Source organism: Balaenoptera borealis, assembly GCF_965194805.1.
Source record: "Balaenoptera borealis genome assembly, chromosome: 3".
Classification (NCBI taxonomy): domain Eukaryota; kingdom Metazoa; phylum Chordata; class Mammalia; order Artiodactyla; family Balaenopteridae; genus Balaenoptera; species Balaenoptera borealis.
Genome location: NC_138866.1, coordinates 35,924,459 through 35,945,469, shown reverse-complemented (window position 1 = coordinate 35,945,469; position 21,011 = coordinate 35,924,459). Strand labels below are relative to the sequence as shown.

Below are 21,011 nucleotides of genomic sequence, written 5' to 3'. Positions count from 1 at the left end.
TTCTTTGTTGTGGAGCATGGGCTCTAGGCACACAGGCTTCAGTAGTTATGGCACGTGGGCTCAGTAGTTGTGGCTTGCAGGCTCTAGAGCACAGGCTCAGTAGTTGTGGCGCACGGGCTTAGTTACTCTGCGGCATGTGGGATCTTCCCGGACCAGGGCTCACACCCATGTCCCCTGCACTGGCAGGCGAATTCTTAACCACTGTGCCACCAGGGAAGTCCTGGCATCTATTTTTAAAATGCTCCTTAGATGACTCTCAAGTACAGCCAGGACTGAGAAGCATAGCTCTAGAATATCTATTTTTATCTTTAGTTTTTACATTCTCCTGATACATAGACCCAAATTTCCAGCTCTTTGCTGAGCATCTCAGACTGAATGCTCCACAGCACTTCACTTTCTGGGTGATCCGAATCAAACTCATGTTCCCCATTCGAAGAATCTCTGTCTCTATGTTTATAGGGCTACCATTCTCACATTATCCCAAGCTGGAGACCTAGAAGTCAACCTTAAAAATTTCTTTGGCTTTGCCGCTCAATTCACTTATTTGCCATGCCTTGTAGATTTTAATACTGACCAATTTCAAATCCATTCTCCCTACCACCATCCTATGCCCCATTTTAGGACCTTGTTGCAATAACTTCTTACTTGGCATCTTTGCCTGCAGTCTCTTTCCTCTTCATTCCATCCTCCACGTGCTAGTAGAAAGATCTTCCTGGAACACAGACCTGATTGTATCCACTCAGTAACCACCACTGGGGGGAATAAAAACCACCATTGGATTACGCTTACCCAAGAATAAAGCCCAAATTCTTTAGTGAGGCCCTCACAATCTGACTCCAATTCTCTAAAACCACTCTCTTCTAGCCTAGATTCCCACCCCATGAGGTTCCCTGTAATGCAGTCATGGTTCCTGAATCATGACATATATTCCTTCTTGCCTTTGCTTATACTATTCTCTCTGTCTAGGACTGCATTCAGCTCAGACGGTTCAAAGGGACGACTCACAGAGATACAGTCAAGGTAAAGGGAAGCTACAAGAGTGGCTGAGACATCCATAGAGTAACAGAGTGGGATGCTCTTATTTTCTGTAGGCTCAAAGGCCAAGGGGGTGAAACACCATTACCACATCTCAGTGAGAGCTGAAGCCTTGGAGAGAGGGCCATCAGTAGGAACTGTAGGCAGGGAGGGTTAGAGCCACTGCCAAACCACAGTGCCGAAGCAGAGAGGGGACAGTGAATAAACACCCCAAACTCTCCTCCTCCCGCTAATCTCTGGTAGGTGTCTTTAATTGGCCAAAGTCAACTAGGAGCCAGCCAACCACCAAGAATGGGCAGATGATGCAGTCTATTGATTAAAAAGTGGGGCAGAGAGAGGCAGAGAATATATGGTGGTATGAGGGAGGGGGGAATTAAATGGAGGATAACCACATCATCCCCATTTATATATAGTAAAATCCCTTGTGTCTTTTAGCACACAGTTCAAATGTCACCTATTATGTGAAGTTTTCCCTTATTTTCCTACCCCAAGAACCAGTTATTTCATTCCTCTGGTTCCCCTTAGCTGTTGTTACGTCTACGTTATTGCAGCTATCAATCTGACTTATGATACGATTTTTTATGTATCTGCATCCATCTCTTGCATCATATTTTGTGCTGCTGGAAGAAAGGGATAGTACTTCATTTGGTACAGTGTATTGCAGATAACAGGCACTCAATAACTGTTGGTTAAATTTAATTGCATTTTCATGTTATCTCCTTCTCAGCCTCTGTTAGGGAGATTCATATACACTTGTAAGCCACAGTCCTCACATTTGTTCCCACTTCACATAAGAGTTCCTTTTTTTGGTCCTACTTCTGCTTCTTGCTTGATTTTCTCCTTCTTCTTATCTCTATTTCTTAGGTTAGGTACTTTAGACTGCAGCTCATCAACAAATTGTTGGGAATACTGACATCACTGATCCTGGCAAGGGTCTAAAAATCTCTAGCTTTATTTTATGTCCTAAGTGGTACATATAAAACGTTTTTCTTTAATTTACACATGTACCAAGCTTAAAAATGAAGTCACAGAACCCAATTTTTTGTTCTTCATTGGACTTTAAACACTTCTGAATAGAAGTTATGCTTGGCTTAACATGTTTTACATATAGGAAAGGCTGTGTGCTGCTCTGTTCTTTATAAATACCAATAGTGAGTGCAGCTAACATATTTTTACTGTGCAAACACTACTCTACATTGATGGTTTTGATACACATTGAGATTTTTATATGAAAAGGAGTATTTTTAGACCCAGTGAAAATATTATTTTCATTATGGTGTTGATAAGATGGAAATAATGGCAAAAATTATAATTCCCATAGCAGTTCAGAGTTTTCATCTAAAATATTGAATTTTCCATCTTAGGAAGGTCGACTTTGGTCTTTTTAAATATCTTCCTTCTCTGGGACTTTCCTGGTGGTGCAGTGGTTAAGAATCCACCTGCCAATGTAGGGGACACGGGTTTGAGCCTTGGTCTGGGAAGATGCCACATGCCGTGGAGCAACTAAACCCATGTGCCACAACTACTGAGCCCGCACTCTAGAGCCCTTGAGCCACAACTACTGAGCCCGCACTCTAGAGCCCGCAAGCCACAACTACTGAGCCTGCATGCCACAACTACTGAAGCCTGCACGCCTAGAGTCCGTGCTCCGCAACAAGAGAAGCCACTGCAATAAAGAGTAGCCCCCGCTCGCCACAACTAGAGAAAGCCTGTGTGCAGCAACGAAGACCCAACACAGCCAAAAATCAAATAAATAAATAAATAAAATTTAAAAAAAGAATAGAACTTCATTAAAAAAAAATCTTCCTTCTATCTCCTTAACAAGCTCATTCCTTCCTCTACTTTCTTAAACATATGGAGCACAGTTATAAGAGCTGTTGATAACAGCTGTTTTAATGTCTTTGCCTACTAATTTTATCACCTGTGCCATATCTGGCTCTGTTTCTACTGAAGGATTTATTTGTTTTCCTCATTCTGGGCTTTCCTGCTTCATTTTGAATGCCTGGTTAAAGAAGAAGTACCGATAAAAAATTGAATCACAGGCATTGTGAATTTCACATTGTTTGAGGCTGGACTTTTTTGGGGGGAGGGGGTTTATTCCTTTAAATATTTTTGAATTATGTTCTGGGACAGAGTGAAATTACTTGGAAACAGTTTGATCTTTTTGAGGCTTGCATTTAAACTCTGATGGGCAGAAGCAGAGCCGCCTTTAATATAGGGCTCACTTGGCCTGCTAATGAGGCAATACCTTTCTGAGTACTCAGCACGACACCCAATGTGTTAGAAGGTTTTTCCATTCAGGCTGTTGGGAACGTGGATTATTTCCAGCCCTGTGTGAATGTCAGTAATTGCTCCTTTCAGGTGTTTCTCTCCTGTCCCCAGGTAGTTTCCTCACACATGTGTGCTGATCAGTATTCAGCTCAAGACTCAAGCGGCAGGCCCTGCGGAGCTCCAGAACTCTCTTCTCTGTCTCTCTCTGTGCAGCTTTCCTACCCTACAAATTCTAGCTACCTTAGCCAATCTGAATTCTTAACTTCGGGGAAGCTGCCAGGCTTGGTGGGGTCCCCTTTCCTGTGCTGTAGCCTGGAATCTCTCTAGGCAGTAAGCTGGGGCAATTATAGTTTCACGTCATGTGTTTTTCTTGTTCAGAGATGACTGTCTTATGCTGCATGTTGTCTAATATCTGAAAACAGTTTTTTATATATATTTAGTCTGGTTTCCATTTGTTTAAGATAGAGGGTAAATCAGGTCCCTGTTACTCCATCATGGCCACAAGTGAAAATCAGTTTTGATTTTTAAATGGAAGATGGGGTAGTAGATTGAACCAATTTGTATCAGAAAAATAAGCTAGAGTTTGGCCATGGCCCAGCCATTTCTCCTTTTCTTAGCTTTACTTTTCTCATCTAGAAAATAAAGAGGTTGGTTTGTGTGATCATTAGGTTTTTCCCTGTCTCTTAAATTCTGTAATTCTAAATTAAGCACAGGTGTATCTTTGCAGAGAGAATTGATATATAGTCTCTGATGTGATAGTTAAAAGACTTGTAGGGCTTCCCTGGTGGCGCAGTGGTTGAGAATCTGCCTGCCAATGCAGGGGACATGGGTTCGAGCCCTGGTCTGGGAAGATCCCACATGCCGCGGAGCAACTAGGCCCGAAAAAAAAAAAAAAAAAAGATTTGTAGTTATGGAACTCCCACTTTGCCACAGTAAAGTAAATTTAGAAGAGAAGATTAGTGTTTTAATAGATGAAGAAGGAGTCTTTAGTTACAGACCTGGGAGGGACGATTACAAATTCCAGAGCACACACATGTAAAGTGACCAAACAATTTGAAGAAGGGGAAATGTGTAGGAATATTCTTAGTTTCATTATTGTTTACAGGGCCTGGTGCTGTGTATTGGACGGGTGTTCAATAAATATCTGTTGAATAGCTCAGTAGTACTTGAAGCCATTTTCCTAACAGGGAGAAGTAATTGAAAAGCTTTTATTATAGCAAAAGTTGGAAACAAACAAAAAGTCGATCAATATTGGGATTGGTTAGTGGTACATTCATGTAATGAAATATTATACAATAGTCAAAAATACTGAGGCAGAGTGCCATGCACTAATATGGAATGCTTCCAAAGATAATATTATTAAATTTAAAAAAAAACCCAAGATCACTATATATATTTTATACACTTACAATAAAGAAGATTTTAAAAGGAATTAAATCTGTTTGAAGGCAACATATACATACATGCTTGTATATTCAGAGAATACACCTAGAAAGATATACAAACTGGTGACACTGATACCTCAGGGGAGGAAGATTAGGAGACAGTATGGAAGAGGGACTTTTCCATATCCTTTGAAATTTTTTATGTCCTTTTACATATCCTTTGAATTGTTTTTATGATGTATATATGTTATCTAGTTTTAAAAATTTTGCTACTGGATATATATGTACACATATTTTTTTAGTGAAGTAACTGAAATTCTCTAAAAGGGTTAGATTTCCATAAAGCAGTCTGGGAAATTTCCCCATCTGTAGATTATGTGTTTAAAGGAACCAGACCACACCTACTCTTTCTACTATTACTCTAGGAATGTACAGGGTACCTCCATGCCTGTGATTAATTTCCCATTCCTTATGAAAAGAATCATCGTGCTAGATACCTAATGATTGTGGAGCCTAATGCCTGCTTGAATATGGGTGCTTGAGAGAAAGAACAAGGCCATTTGTTTCTAATGATCCTATATACATTTTACAGTATTTAATTAGCCTTTATAATCTAACCCACCCATCTTTCTGGCTTCCAGATGAGCAACCAAGAAAGCACAGGGTTCAGGAGCTGGACAGCGGGGCTGTGAGATTCACAAGATGTCAACTCGTGGCCCGTTTGCTTCATTCCAAGGCTGCAGGTAACGTGTAAGTGTGTTTAGAAGAGAATGAAATAACACCCACCAAGTGGAGGTGCTACCTTTTATGTTTGAGGGAGAGAGTAACATCTCTGGCAAGCTATCTTAAAAGAATGACTTCTAGGCATAACCTGTGTTCCTGTGAGTGTCTGATGCACCTCAGGTAAAACCCAGCCAAATATTTCCTGGAAGACGTGGGGAGATATTTGGAAACATGTGCAAATCCAAAATTAAAAATCCATGGCTCGTAATGTAAGTCAGAAAAAGTGCTAGGATGCCCAAGGCATTTTCTTATGACTCTGTTATCTGCTTTAAAATTTCTGGTGCTATTGCTGGTTTTGAATTCTTGAAACGCTAATGTAGTAAGTAGATAGTCAGTGCCAGAAAGATGGCTCCGAGGTCCAGCCAGCCAATGAAAGAATAGGAAGAATAATGTTCCTGACTTCACGAGGCTTATTTTTGTCATATGTGGGATATTACTGTGTAGAAATTACTATAACACATGAATAACAGGGAGAAAAACACTCGTTGAGGGGGGGAAATGTTATTTAAAACGGCAGTGTTTTTGGTGGATTATGCATTGGCCGGAAGAGTCCTGCTTCCACCCGTCCCCACCCCCAGTCTGAACCAAAGCTCAAGAATTTAACGAAAGGGAGGCCTCTATTGGGGGTGCCAGGTTTAGCAAATAAAAATGCAGAATGCTCAGTTAAATTTGAATTTCAGGTAAACAAATAAGTTTTTAGCATAAGTATGTTATGCAATACTTGGGATGTGCTTATACTAAAAAAATGATTTGCTGTTTATCTCAAAGTCAAATTTAATTAGACATCCTGTATCTCATCTGCGAATCCTAGCTGCTACACAGAGTAGGAGTAGCTGTATTATATGTTGTTGTCTTTCCCTCACCTCTTGGTTCCCTCATGGTAAGAAGAGTTGCTAGTGACACACTGCTCACAAGTAGGGTCCAACCAGGGGTGAGAATACAGCTGATTTCTTGTTATGCTGCAGAGCCAAAATGGAGGAGCAGGCTGTAAAGTGAATTAAGAACTCAAGAGCAACTGTGAGACAGATTCCCCCTCCCCCCACAAATAAGCAGATGGAGAGGTGCCCTTATAATACACAGGATGAAAGTTGAGCTTTTGAATCTGGATATTAAAGGAAAAGGTGACTCCAGAAGGCTTGGAAGCCTTGAAGAAACGCTATGCTATGGCAATTCTTGGAGTTAGTGAAGGTGGAGGTTCCCTAAGCTAGGAAAATGAATGCCTGTCCTGTGGAGTCAGGCTGAGGGAGCTCCTGGCTTCATGCCATGCAGGCTTCCAGAGCCAGAGAACACGGTGGGGGCGGGGGGTGGTGAGAAGACAAAGGTAGTAACTAGGATGCATAGGTGGACTTGTTCAATGAATTGTGGAGGGTCTTGGAGACCATGTTAAGGATTGGGGCCTTAATCCATGAAGCAGTGGGGCTCCTCTAGGGGTTTCTGAGCAGGAAATGGCATGACCAGAGTTGTGCTTTAGAAGCATTAATCTGGCAGCCTCTTATAGAGGGATTGCAAAGTGGAGGCAGGATGATCAATTGAGTGGGGATTCAGTCAGGGCCATGCTAGTCCTATGGCATCCGTATGTGAATCAGAAGAGGATGAGATGCAGACAAGCTCACTCATTTTGGTAAAAGACTGTGCCAAGGCATGTGGTTTGGTAATTAAGACAGGAGGTGGATTTCAGCTCCCCATTATCCTCTCAGCCAGTATGGTTGTTGGTTAATTAACACTAGTGGCTTAAAGCAATAAAGGTTTATTCCGTGCTCCAATGCCTGCAGGGTGGTTTTCCTCCTAGTGGACACTCAGGGATCTGGGATGCCTCCCTTTATCTTAGCGTGAGATCATGTGGAATATGCAGGCTCCAAGATCACCGAGGCAGGGGCAGAAAGAGCTGGAGATTCTCACAGGGGCATTTATGACCAGACTTGGAAGTGACTTAAATAAGTTCTGTCCACATCCTAGTGGCTAGAACATGGCTCCAACCTGACTACCAAAGAGGTTGGGAAACATAAAGGAGGACAATAACTTGAGGTGCTCTTGAGTGTAGAAAGCTTTGGAAGATGATTCTAGCAGTTGGAGAAGATTGTAGGGATATTAGGGGAAATCTGATACACTTTATTCAGTTTTCATTTTGACTGTAATAAAAAGAGCAATATCCTTTCTTTTGTGCAAAGCAATTTAATGAGTATCCATACCCAGCAGTTTGGTTTTTCTAGAACTATATAAGTGGAAAATTATGAGTCATGAATACAGGAGGAATCTCCAGATATTACATGGTCCATGATACTGTCAGAGCATGACTGACTTAAGCCTAAAACCAAAAAACCAAACCAAACAAAACCCCCCAAAATCAAAACTATTCAGGTTAGTTTCTACCTGTAAAAATTGGTCTTAGTTCACAAATATCATATGATATGATTTATATGTAGAATCTAAAAAAATGATACAAATGAACTTATTTACAAAACAGAAATAGAGTCACAGATGTAGAAAACAAACATGATTACCAGGGGGAAAGGGGGGGGAGGGATAAACTGGGAGATTGGGATTGACATATACATACTACTATACATAAAATAGATAACTAGTAAGGACCTACTGTATAGCACAGGGAACTCTACTTAATACTCTGTAATGACCTATATGGGAAAAGAATCTAAAAAAGAGTGGATATATGTATATGTATAACTGATTCACTTTGCTGTACAGCAGAAAATAATACAACATTGTAAATCAACTATAACCCAATAAAAATTTTTTTAAAAATTGTCTTCATCTGCAGCTGATAGTGGAGTTCTAGATTTGATGTGATGAATGTAAAATTTATCCCAGGTCCTTTGATGAGCAAAGTGGGAAGTAGTAATTGGGAGAGAGTGAAGGAAGGATAAAAACTCTCCTACCACAAAGTCAAAGTTATTTGTGTGCAATCCTGTTTACCAGAGCTTCACTTAGCCTCCCTGCTACTAAGTTAAGCTCATAGATGACAAATATATTCCTTGAATATTCAAAATACTATTACATGGGCTCAGACAATTAAAATAGGCTCCTGACTAATCAGAATTTTGCAGTATTGGCCAACATCAGCCCTGATATACAGCCAAGGACACTTTAAGGGCATGGTTGTGAGGAAGCATAACTATAATGCAGACTTTAAATACATATTTCAGACTTATCCCTATCGTGTCCATATGTTTTAGACTTTACAGGAAAATTCATATTTAAGTATTAGGTTTAGTTGTTAGATTTAGTTTCACTCCGCTTGGTGAAAAAAATATGGCCACCACAGCCATATCTATCTGGGAGGAGTTGGTATATTCATTCATTGTAAGTTGTGGAGGAGAACTAATCAAGCACATTTTCTCTTAGAGGCACACAGAATGTTAAAAGCGAAAGGACTGCATAGATTATTTTATTAGGCACTTTAAAAAAAATTAATTAATTAATTAATTAATTATTTATGGCTGTGTTGGGTCTTCGTTTCTGTGCTAGGGCTTTCTCTAGTTGTGGCAAGCGGGGGCCACTCCTCATCGCGGTGCGCGGGCCTCTCACTATTGCGGCCTCTCTTGTTGCGGAGCACAGGCTCCAGACGCGCAGGCTCAGTGATTGTGGCTCACGGGCCTAGTTGCTCCGCAGCATGTGGGATCCTCCCAGACCAGGGCTCGAACCCGTGTCCCCTGCATTGGCAGGCAGATTCTCAACCACTGCGCCACCAGGGAAGCCCTAGGCACTTATTTTTAAAATGAAGAATACTCCTATAAAAGGAAGGACAAAGTTAATTGGATTTCTTCTATTATTTAGGAATGTGGACATAAGTATATATAAGGTTTCCTACGATCCTTTAAAAATAGCTATTAAAAGCTATTAGAAATTCATTGGAAACCATTTGTAAGATCTAGCAACATGTAAAGACAAAACTTCTTTTATTTAGTCAGATCCTTTCTGTGGAAATAAATTCCACTTTCTTCATTCATTCATTCACTCATCCATTCAGTCAATTACTATTCATTGAGTACATCCAAGAGGCCAGGCACTATTCCAGACGCTGGGGATAACAATGATAAATCCATCTGATTCAGTGATTGTTATAATTTTGCTTTTTTGTAAATGAAATATTGAGCCTGACAGAATGAAAAGAATATTTGGTTTGGGATCAGAAGACCTGAATTCTAATTGTGGTTATACTCAACCATGAATTATATTAATGGTATCAAATAATGATTCACTCAAGCCTCAGATCTCACTTATCTTTGGTCACTTTTTCACCTAACCAGTTATCATGTCTTTTATAATTTCTGAAATTCACCTCCTGCTATCCATTTCATCTCTTGGTTATTTCTTAAATTATTGCATCCAGAGCCATGCCACATATGCTTGTGTAGGTCATTTGCTGCGTGTGGCAGAGACATTAGTTCCAGTCTCCCTTGTTGTTAATTCAGAGCTATATGACTTCTATTGCTACTATTTATATACTAGACATTCGTAAACTCTTTGTTTCAACACGATAGCATTAGCTTTTAATAAAACTTGTCTAGAGATTAGCTTTTAAAATGTCTTTCCTATGTGAAGACAGTTTCGTCCCATTATCGTAGGGCTTTTACCTTTTTGCTGTTTTTAAAAGGAGCCAGGTGTTGCATTTACACAGATTATGATTTCTCCTTGTGACCAGAGCTCACCTTGTGGTCAGACCATTGTAAGGCAGGCAAGTTATTTAGTTGGTGGGAAGCTCGATGGTCCACGTGGAGACAAACTCCAACACAGCCCACCTGACTTCATAAACAAAATCAAGACTGACATTTACTAGAAACAAATTTACTGGACTGGGGAATTTTCATAGGCCAATATGAAGGCTGAGATTGAGTTGAATTGCTAAGTAGAAGGATAGAGTTGTAAGAGCTACATGTGAACATTAGAGGGATTAGTAGAGTTGTAAAAAATTGAAGGAGAAAGCAAGGAAAAGGAGTACAGCTGGGTACCAGAGATGTCAATTCTTGTCTGCCCACCTCCTGCCTCTACTAAAGGGTCTGCCATGCTCATGCCCATACCCCCTGCTGAAGGGGCAACCTCCACGACCTTGGCACAGTAGTTTGGACCAGAAGTAATACCTGACTGAAGGCCAGAAGACCTATGATGTGACTGAGTAAAGAAAGACGTGAAGACCCAACAAGATTTTCCTCTCTGGAAGTTGGATGGACTTCTCAGCTGTTTGATATGTGAGTGTAAGAGCCCAGAAGACTGGGAATGTATTTTAAACCTAAATGATCAACCTTGAAATACATATAAGTTAGCCCCACTTGACCCTATCTGTGTGAGTTTACAAGTCTACTTGTAAATCATGCCAGCACAATTTATAGGGGGTTGTTTTTAGAATCTTTACTCTTTGTTTTAAGTACCAACAGTTGTGTTGTAGCATGTACTGCAGAACTGAAATGACATTCAGCCTTTGGTCCAGGAAATCTTGTCAATCATTTTTTTTTTTTCTTCCTGAGATTCTGTTTTCATGTTATCTTGACTTTGGATTTAGATCAGATAATGACAGTAGTGTTCACAAAGGCTTGCTTTAGCTCAGGGTTTTTGTAGAGCTATAAATGGCTAACATTTATTGTGTGCTTACTCTGTGCCAGGCACTGTTCTTTTTTTTTTTTTTTTTAATTTTATTTATTTATTTTATTTATGGCTGTGTTGGGTCTTCGTTTCTGCGCGAGGGCTTTCTCTAGTTGTGGCAAGCGGGGGCCACTCTTCATCGCGGTGCGCGGGCCCCTCACTATTGCGGCCTCTCTTGTTGCGGAGCACAGGCTCCAGACGCGCCGGCTCGGTTAATTGTGGCTCACGGGCCCAGCTGCTCCGCGGCATGTGGGATCCTCTCAGACCAGGGCTCGAACCCGTGTCCCCTGCATTGGCAGGCAGATTCTCAACCACTGCGCCACCAGGGAAGCCCCAGGCACTCTTCTTAAGAGCCTTATAAGTAATAACTCATTATACAGTCACAACAACCCGATGGATGAGGTAGATAACATTATCATTCCCATTTTACATGAATGAAAAAATAAGACAGAGGTTTAAAAACTTTCCCAAGGTCTCATCACTATTAAGTGGCAGAGCAAGGATTCAAATATAGTCAGAATCTACGTTCTGAACCACAACTCTATACTGCCTTGTTCCCATGGAAACTGTAGAAGATCCTGACTAACCAGAGGTTATTACTTTCTTGATTTTCCCCTTGGCAGGTCTATGGCAATGAAAATGAATGAACTCATTCAACAAATATGCTACATAGGGGTGATCAAGACAGATAGGCAGGATCTCTGCCCTCAAGGGGCCTTCTGGTATTTCAATCTTTTGTCAGTTTGGTTAGAGTTAGTTTTTCCCCTCAGAACCCAGTGTTTCCTTGGGTGAAGTCATAGAGTTGTTGCCCCTGTAAAGTGGAACATTGGAACTTTGGTGACTTCAGCGAAGCTCACTCTTACTGGAGCAAGTATTTATAACATTTTGACAGGGGTAATTATTTTTTTGGCTGGAATTTTTGTCTCTGAAAAAATTCTTTCTCTTTCACCTATCCCATCCTTCCGCAGACTGTAGTTTTAATTTTGGTTTAAAATTTTAAAATATAGTAGTAGCATGTACTTGTCTTTGTTACATTTCTTTCAAATGTTTTCAAACATTTCGGGATTTGTTTCTCTTTTTGCAAAGCATGAACAAGCCAACTTAACTCAACGTAATTTATCAAACTACTATGGCATTGTATCAGGATTAGGTTCAGTGGCATGTAACAGAAAAACCTAGATGATAGTGGCTTAAATAAGATAGAAGCTTATTTCTTTTTTGCATGAAAGAATTTTGGAGGTAAGCACTCCAGGATTGGCATGGAGGGTTCACAAATTTGTCAGGGAGCCAGGCTCTTTCCTACTCACTATTATTCTATACCTATGGTATGGCTATCCCCTTCATGGTCCAAGATGGCTGAAAGGGCTCCAGTCATCATATCATGTCCCAGGTAATAGGATGGAGAGTAGGCTGAAGAAGAGTATAACTCCTTTCTTTTTATGACTTCTTTTAAAAAAGAATAGAAGTCCCATATAACGCTTAGATCTCAACAGCCAGAATTTAGTAATGTGGCCACACCCACTGCAAAGGAGACTGGGAAATGTAAGATTTTAGTTGATTGGCAATAGGACCATGAAGGAATGAGAGAATAGATAAGAGGGGGTAATTTGAAATCTCTGCCACAGGTACTTTTCCTATAGTTGGCATTTGATAAAAATTTATTGATTCATTTTTATAAACTTGACAATCATATTCTTAGAGGTATCATTCAGGTTGTCAATAAAGATAATGAATCTAAGATTTTCCCTTTTTATTTTATGATAACATACGGCATATCATTACATTAACTGCATCTAAAATAAACTCACCTGGAATTCGCTTATGCAAAATGGGAAATATATAAGAAGAATATGGGGGAAACCCTTGGAAGAGGCAAACCTAAGCAGAAGGAAAGGCAGAGATTCTGCCAATGATCAAGAAAACCTGGAACTGGGAATTCCAGTGTAACAGACATTCTCTGCATCCTCTCTGCTTCCTGTCCATTGACTGTATTTTCTCAATACAGAATGTGTTTTTTCCACTTGGCAAAAAAACATGTCCAGTGACATTTCCCAGATTTTATATCTAGGTGAGGCTTGGCATGACCTCTCTTCCAAAGTCTAAAAATCTTGGAGGAATGGCTTCCTTGGTTCCTCTTGGGTCTGATATCCACCTCTTGACCAATTAGCTGTGGTCAAGGGGACAGTCAGCAGTAATATGACTTCTCTAGCTGCCATCATATGATAGAATTGTGAAATGGGAGGAGCGTTTTTATAGGAAAGGTGTATACTGGCTACACAATTGTATAGACTACACTATAATTATATATTATGGAAAAACTTAGGTCAGCGGTCTGAATTAAATAAATGATAAAGGAGAACAGGATCTATCTTAATGAAAAAAAAAGTTGATTTAGCTATGAATAAACATCCTTTGATATGGCTGCAATATATAGAATGTTTACTATGTGTCAGGCATTTTGCTAAGTGCTTTTTATTTTTTATATAAATTTATTTATTTTATTTTTGGCTGCATTGGGTCTTTGTTGCTGCGCACCGTCTTTTCTCTAGTTGTGGCGAGCGGGGGCTACTCTTCGTTGTGGTGCACGGGCTTCTCATTGCAGTGGCTTCTCTTGTTGTGGAGCACGGGCTCTAGGCACGTGGGCTTCAGTAGTTGTGGCTCGCGGGCTCTAGAGGTCAGGCTCAGTAGTTGTGGCGCCTGGGCTTAGTTGCTCCGTGGCATGTGGGATCTTCCTGTGCCAGGGCTCAAACCCGTGTCCCCTGCATTGGCAGGTGGATTCTTAACCACTGTGTCACCAGGGAAGCCCGCTAAGTGCTTTTTATATGTTGAGTCACTTATTCCTCACAACTCTATGAGTTAGAGATTGTTATCCTCTTTTACAGATGGAAAAACCAGGGCTCAGGGAGGTTAAGTACCTTTTCCAAGATCATATAGCTAATAAGTAAGCTACTTTTGTCTTAACTTCAAAGTTTTTAACTACCAGGGTCTACTACTGTCTCATTACTTCTCCATCTTGAGTTGGAAACTATGTTCATTTTTTAAAAATTTAATTTAATTTTTTTTATACAGCAGGCTCTTATTAGTTATCTATTTTATACAAATTAGTGTACATATGTCAATCCCAATCTCCCAATTCATCCCATGCTCCCCCCTCACCCCGCTTCCCCCTTTGGTGTCCATATGTTTGTTCTCTACATCTGTGCCTCTATTTCTGCCCTGCAAACTGGTTCATCTGCACCATTTTTCTAGATTCCACATATATGCATTAATATACAATATTTGTTTTTCTCTTTCTGACTTGCTTCATTCTGTATGACAGTCTCTAGGTCCATTCACGTCTCTACAAATGATGCAGTTTCATTACTTTTTATGGCTGAGTAATATTCCATCGTACATGTGTACAACATCTTCTTTATCCATTTGTCTGTCAATGGGCATTTAGGTTGCTTCCATGATCTCGCTATCATAAATAGTGCTGCAATGAACATTGGGGTGCATGTGTCTTTTTGAATTATGGTTTTCTCTGGGTATATGCCCAGACTACGGTCATTTCTGATGAAGCAATTATTAGGTTTTTTTTCCCCTTCAGTTCTGCCGTAACAATGCTTTGTGAACTTCATAAATTTTGTAACGTACTTGGGTCTTCTCTTCACCTGTAAAAAGACTGAGTTGAATCAAATTACTTTTCCCCCTTGTTAATGCAAGTAATATTTTATTTCTGAAGGCAAGAGTATGAGCTATTATATTTTAAAAAATTTTAATTCATCCAATATTTTTGACTGCTTCTTGAGCTAGATCTGTGTTAGGAACTGTGATGAAATTAACGATATTCAAGGTGTATTTTCTGCTTACAGCGTTTTGGAGAAACAAACAAGCAGAATAATTATTTTGCAGATTTAGAAGTCCACAGAAGATTAGCCTTCAGGAGTGATATAACCTTCAGCTCAATCATATCTTCAAGTGTTCTTCTCTCTGTTTGCCATCCTTAGTGTGTTGACTTCATTCTAAGTTTAGTTCCTCTTGTGGTTGTTAGATTGCTGCCAGTGGCAATCTGGGTTATAGGCTGACCTGTTCATACATGGTAGGAAAGAGAGAATCTTCTCCCCAAAGCATGGGCCCAAAATCCTTCCCTTCAGTTGATGGGGCCAGTTTACCCCAGGATTACAATGGTTTTCAGGTGTAATAATTAGGGTAGTCTAGGACCTGGCATAACTTAGATTCTAGGTCACACAGCAATAAAAACAAAAAACAAAAAACCCCCCAAATCTCAGTAGCTTAAACAACAAAGGTGTAGTTTTTACTCAAACTATATATCCATTCTGACTTGATAAGGGTGGGAGGTGGGCTGTTCCACATTGTTCTTTCTTGGGGACCTAGGTTGACAGAGGCTGTATCATCTTCAACAATGCTGGTCTTGAGACTGGGGAAGAGTAACTCTAGATGGACTTATACTTGCAATTAGGTGTTTTATCTGGAAGTGACACATACCACTTTTATCCACAACCCACTATAGACTAGTGACTATAACTAGTCACATGGTCCACCGAACTACAAGTGTTGGGGTGGGTGGCAGGGATGTAATCTCTGTATGTGCCTGGAAAGACAGGGTAAGCCTTACGAGTCTCTACCATACAAGGGAATTCATTTACTGATTGACTCGGACTAATTGAGTTGCCCTTCTGTAGCTGGAGGTTGGATGGTTACCTAAAGAACAAACAAATAAAAATAAAAACAAGGAACTCTGTTAATAAGGAAGGAACAGGAGTAGATGTTGAATAAGAAATCAACAGTGTGAACTATCTGATACTTTATCCTAAATGGAGAAGACAGTAATTTCAGCCATGCAGGCAAGTCACAAGGAGGGATAGTTTGGCCAGTTTCATCAGTCTTTACATCAGTCACTTTATTTAACCTTCTGATTGGAAAGACTGGCTTTGGCTCTTTAACGAGTGGGTGTAGTTAGACAGAGTTTCTATTTAAGGAGTTGGCTCAAAAGTGACTTAAAATATTTATTGGATTTGAAAGTATGGATGGTTTTTCCATATTTCATTGTTGTAGTTACTGCCAATGGTGTGTCAAACTAGCTAGATTTATTGTTTTAGAACTGGCAAACAACTAAAGTTTATCTAGTCCAACTCTTTTATTTTGCAGATGAGAAAACTAAGGCCCAAATTGGTAAAATGATTATCTCAAGGTCACACCTTCTTGCATGTAGTAATAACAATGCTGTCCTTTGGATGATTTGCTGCAAAAAGGAATCCTCTAAGTAAAACGTAGCTAGAGCAACAATTAGAAAACAAGAGCAATTAAAATTTATTAAGAATGTTTCTAGGGCGGGCTTCCCTGGTGGTGCAGTGGTTAAGAATCCGCCTGCCAATGCAGGAGACATGGGTTTGAGCCCTGGTCTGGGAAGATCCCACATGCCGTGGAGCAACTAAGCCCGTGCGCCATGACTACTGAGCCTGCGCTCTAGAGCCCGTGAGCCACAACTACTGAGCCTGTGTGCCACAACTACTGAAGCCCGTGCGCCTAGAGCCGGTGCTCCCAACAAGAGAAGCCACCGCAATGAGAAGCCCGCGCACCGCAACAAAGAGTAGCCCCCGCTCGCCACAAGCAGAGAAAAGCCCGTGTGCAGCAACGAAGACCCAATGCAGCCAAAAATAAAATAAATAAAATTAAAAAAAAAAAAAAAGGAATGTTTCTAGGGCTGATATTCAGTTGGTCCACAATGACAGAGATGGAGAATTTTCTAAACTATTTGGTAAGTAGCTGCTGCTGAACCTCCTGAGAGCCTCTTCAACCTTTCTCTCTGGTCCCCCCAACCATTGTAATAAGGGGCCTACCTCAAAGGGTTGATTTGAGAGTTAAATAACGTAGGTAAAGAGCTTATTATGGGGCCTGGCACTCAGCAATATTACACCTCATCTATTATTTTTATTATAGTCATTAATGAAATGGTAGTCAATTTCAAACTAGTTCCTACATGAATGTTCAAAATTTTGGGAATGTGATAGTATTCAAGTTCATTAACTTTGATCTAGCTAATCTCTCAATAAAATGGCCACTCATGTACTCACTAACTTTCATGTTGATCTCTTCCATTGTCTAATGATTGATTCCTCCTCACCCCATCCGCAAGACTCCACAGCTCTGGTTGATGACTAAGAATTTCACGCAGGCTTATGAAAAAGAATATAATGTACTGACAAGGTTCTATTAGTTCTCAGTACAACATGTCATGAAGAATGTTCTGTACAATGTTTTGTTGAGCAGAACTTGCCTGTAAGTTTTCAGATAAGCAGAGATAGGCGTAAAACCTAGTTGGTGAGGGAGCCGTGGAGGAAGTGGTGGAGCAATTCTGCTTGCTCAGGCAAATATAAGAAACAGGAATGATGAGAGGCAGAGGCAGGCAGCTGGGGTAAGAAGAGCTAGAGGGCCTAGAAGCAGAGGGGGAGGCTGGAGCTTATGGAGAAAACAGCCTTTGACAGAGATGTCTTCTGGTAGCCGGAGATGTTTAGAATCTTTTGGGGATATTTTCTCTGTCAGAAATTTAACCTAGCAAGAAGAAGGCAGAGTTTCAGTAATTATCTCTCTTGTGAGAGTAAAAGAAATGTGTTTTTTAAAAGCTGGAATTGTTGGGAATTTTCTGGAAATTCATTATTGGCCTGGACCTCAATGTGTAAAGATTGGTTCTCACAAATCAGTTGTTTAACTGATACTTCCAGTTCTGAGGTGGCATCTACATGCTGGGCATGTCCTGGAAAGGGCTTTGCTAACAGTGTTCTGTCAGAGGCTGTGCCGCACACTGACTCAACAGAACACAATCCGAATTGCTGAAGAACTAGTTTCTGAGTATATTTTAGAGACACCAAAGTTATTTGGTGTTTCAATATATATTATGCCACCCTATTAAAGTGCACTAAATCCTAGACGAACATTCCTTGGACACAATTTTTTATTTTTAATTTTTTTTTAGCAGAAGGAGGTAGAGAATATAAATATTTCAATTCCTAGGTTTTTGGAAAGGAAAAATGAAGCCCAGATTAAAAAACCCAGATGTTTTGAGGCAAATGTAAATTAAAGCTTTGAAGTTGGAGATCTTAAAATATTATACAAGGTAAGCTATAAAGTTAAACATGCTTGCTAAAATATTTTTTTAAAGTGCTGTTTAAATTAAAAAGTAAATATCCACCTCATCTCTGACTTCTAAAAATTACCTAGAGTTTGACTGATAAGACTTTGGCCTTAATCTATCTTACTATGGCATAAGCCTAAAATTTCTGATAAGTTCCAAAAACTAAAGTATGTGGCTCTTATAGCAGAATTTTGCTCAATTTATAAGCTTAGAGCAGAAACCTCTTCAGTGGAGGATAGCAACCATGGGTTAGATAAATGATGGTTGAATGATGGTGTCTAAACTCTGAGCTAGAGTATCATTCTGGCTCTGCCTGTATATTTTTGTGTGACCTTAGATAAGTCACTCTACTTTTCTCTCAAATTTCTCTTCTTACAGGGAGATAACAATCATAAAATTGACTGGAAACTACCACTTCGCTGAGAGCTTTTTGTTTAAAGGTCTGAGGATAAATACCAGTCATAAGGTCCAGCAAACCTCTTTCAGAGGAAACTGAACTTCTTGAGGACAGGGAACTTTTTTCTTCTTTGAATCAGCAGCATCTTATTTGTATTTCTGTAATACCGTTCCTGGCCTATAAAAAGGTGTCAATAAACGTAAATTTATTAGTGTTTTTAGGCAGATTGCAATCTTGGCAGACCACTGCCTCTTAAGTCTCTTTTCTGTGATCCTTTCATACGCGGCATGCAAAAGGCTGCCACTCTTTGCTCTGGGATAAGTACCTAAGGCATTTACTTAAAAATACCCAAGTCTAGAGAAATAATTTTTTTGTCTTTAGAGCACCATTTCCTTTCCCGAGGTATTGCACCCCAGGCTTGGGATCTGGGTCCGCGGGCTACAGGGAAGAGTTCGGTACGGGAAGCTCATCCTCCCACCCTCTGATTGGCCGGCTCGCACTCCACTCACGTGCTCGCGTCTCTGATTGGCCTCCATGGCACCCCCGCCTCGGCCCGCGACTACTTTGTGTGCCTGGGCTGCGCGCTCAGGTCCCCCGGCTCAGCTCGCCGTCTGGGCTTGACTGGTCTAGCTCTTCGGCCCACTGCTCTGCATCGCGGGCGCCAGGAATTTCCCGAGTCCGAGCGGGTAGGAAGCATCCTAGGGAAAAACCCTCTCCCCCACCCCCGCCCCATGTTCTCTTTCCCGTACTGAATAAACTTCCGCTTCGGAGGGGCTGTTGCAGCCGTGGGTCGGGGGAGAGGCCAGGCACCGAACTCGGGCCCTCGTGGCGGGGGGGGGGGGGGGGTGGGTCTTTCTGTCGGGGCGAATGTGGAAGACCAGCTCTCACAAGATAAAACAGGGCTTCGCTAGTCGCATGTGGCTGCGATGCCATTCTATGATCGTGCTGCAAGCTGCAGCGGAGCGGCCAGACCTGGGCTGCAGGGGCTGAGCAGCAGCGATCACTCCTGAAAAGTAGCAAGGAGCCTGTTCCACATCTCCAATACCAGTGCTCCTTAGGGCCGCGGGCAGAACTGGCACGGGCCGGTCCGTTTCCCGGCGGTAGAGAATACGGCATTCCCCGGAGGTGGCGCTCCCGGGAGTGGAGAGCCCGGCTGCACTCGCGCCCCCTTTAGCCTCCGGCCTTCAGGCGGTAGAGGGCGGCCTACGCTCGTGTCGGAGCCGGCACCCGCGCGCACAGCTGCTGCCCTGCTGGAAGTCTCCGGGTCCCGCCGTAGCCCGCAACTCAGCCGGGCGGTGGATGCTGCGGCTACGTTATCAACGGGCGCGGCGAGAAGGGGGCAGGGAGAAGCCCTGGCACATGCCGGGGTCCCCCTAGGTGGCAGCGGACAGCGCATGCGCGCCTTCTCCTAGAAGCCTGGAACGCTGAGGGGCGCGCGCCCCCATTCGCGCGCGCACGCTTGCTCTAGCCGAGGCTTCCCCGCCTGCGCTCGTTGTCAGAGCCGCTCCGGCGCGTGCGCGTGTTATCTCCGGCCGACCGGAGTAGCCGGCTTCCCTACGCTCCAGGCCCCCGCCCACCGCCGCCCCCTCCCAGCCCCCGGCCGACCCGTCCCCTTCCTTTCCTTGCGGAATGGGGCCGGCGTTGCTCGGGGTCGCGCACCCGGGACCCGGCTCGCGCTCGGTCTCGCGCTGTCAGCGACTGCTTGGCTCGCGCCGCCTCGCGCTCTCCCTCAGTCAGTGGCGCCGAAGGCTCCGTTAAGCAGCGGTGGCGGCGGCGGCGGTTCCTGTTTCCGTTTCTTCCTCTCCCTTCAGTCGGGAATAGCATCCTCCACCCAGCCACCCCTCCCACTACCCCAACGCGGGGCAGCTGCGGCTGAGGGCTGTAGCGGCGGCGGCGGCGGCGACTGGGGAACGGCGGAGACCGCCTCTGCTCCCGCCTCGGGTAAGGGGGCGTTTGGGAGCCGGGCCCCGCACGTCTCGGGGTCTGGGGCTGGGCAAGCGCGGGATCTCAGGAGGCTCCGGGGAGGTGCCTGACGGCCGTCGCTGCTCTTTTTCCCCAGGCAACCCCCGGGCCTGTTGCTGCCACTGCTGCTGCTTATCCAGCGGCTGCGGGGAAAGTGGGGAGGGAGCCCCCGGGACCCTCTGGTGGGTGCCTTTGCGCTGCCCGGGGGGCGCGGGCAGGGGGCTAGGGGCGCCTGCCGCCCCGGCCGGGACGTGGAGCGGCGCGGCGGCTGCCCTCGGCGTCAAGCATCCTTGGTTAGGGAAGGGGCCGAAGCCGAGGAGAGGAGAAGGGATGGGGGCGGGGGTGGGAGGTGTCCCTCTTCTCTCCTCTACACCTGCCTACCCTTTCGCCAGCAACTCGCTCCATGTTGTCACAGACAGTGGGGAAGAGCATGCCTGTGCGTTAGGGG

General features: G+C 42.8%; 1 protein-coding gene and 1 long non-coding RNA gene across 6 annotated transcripts in view; one reads left to right on the top strand and one right to left on the bottom strand.

Moving 5' to 3' along the window:
* Window positions 1–8,903: 8,903 nt before the first annotated feature.
* Window positions 8,904–19,217, bottom strand: LOC309626229. The gene is made up of 2 exons (XR_014243051.1): window positions 19,111–19,217; window positions 8,904–15,773 (listed from the first exon to the last, which is right to left on the bottom strand). It is a non-coding gene; the product is annotated as an uncharacterized lncRNA (long non-coding RNA).
* Window positions 19,162–21,011, top strand: part of FUT8 (fucosyltransferase 8) — a 322,308-nt gene continuing 320,458 nt past the window's right edge. For 3 of the 5 annotated variants that reach the window (XM_082386588.1, XM_082386585.1, XM_082386587.1), the window contains exon 1: window positions 19,336–20,542. The gene's annotated coding sequence lies outside the window, so the exon portion shown is untranslated. Of the gene's footprint in view, window positions 19,288–19,335; window positions 20,543–21,011 lie in introns of those variants that run through there. The other 2 variants (XM_082386590.1, XM_082386586.1) reach the window with 1 other exon arrangement.